General features: G+C 36.4%; 1 protein-coding gene across 7 annotated transcripts in view; it reads left to right on the forward strand.

Annotated features, from left to right (window-relative positions):
* LOC101863573 (multidrug resistance-associated protein 1) overlaps window positions 1-783 on the forward strand; it is a 57,945-nt gene that overhangs the window by 49,155 nt on the left and 8,007 nt on the right. The gene's annotated exons all lie outside the window — the stretch shown is intronic.

Genomic DNA, 783 nt, shown 5'->3' on the forward strand with positions numbered 1-783 from the left:
GGGGGGGGGGGGGGATGAGGAGGAAGAAGGAGAGGCTAGAATTTCAAAAGTGAAATTGCAGTACGAAAATTCACATTCATTGAAGAACATGTAATCAGAAGTACAATTACAAAGTTCAATGAGAATATTTTAAATGATGTGGTAAATATATCTGATGATGGTTTTCCTTGTTCATATTCACAAACCGATTTGACAATTTTTTTTTCTTTTTGATTATTTTTAGCACCATCAATGTCTGTTCTATTTTCTATTTATTAAACTCTGAAAGATGATCGGAGAATCTGCTCGACAAGGTCATGAGTCATCGCCTGAGAGAATGAGCATAGAGGAAAATGGGGGAGGGGGGTGCTGAAAAGTGGAAAAAGATGAGATAAATAGAAAGAGAAAGAGATGGAGATGGGAAAAATAGTGAGGGACAGAGAGAGACAGACAGACAGAAAGAGAGAGAGAAGGGAGCTTATTTGAAGAAACATAATCACAGTCCTGCTTGAGAGAGACAGTGATAATAAAATTCTACTGGAGTTTGGTGCCACTGTGAAAACCATAGGCTCATTCATTCAAGTAGGCCTACTGAAAAGTAAGCATAATTTTCTGTTTCTCTGTTCCGGTCTTCTTGCTATATCACCAACCATAATAGTGTCTTTGTTCCTATTTTCTCTCTATATCACCAATCATAATAATGTATCTGTTCCCATTTTCTCTCTATATCACCAATCATAATAATGTATCTGTTCCCATTTTCTCTCTATATCACCAATCATAATAATGTATCTGTTCCCATTT

Source organism: Aplysia californica, unplaced genomic scaffold (assembly GCF_000002075.1).
Source record: "Aplysia californica isolate F4 #8 unplaced genomic scaffold, AplCal3.0 scaffold00094, whole genome shotgun sequence".
Taxonomy (NCBI): Eukaryota; Metazoa; Mollusca; class Gastropoda; order Aplysiida; family Aplysiidae; genus Aplysia; species Aplysia californica.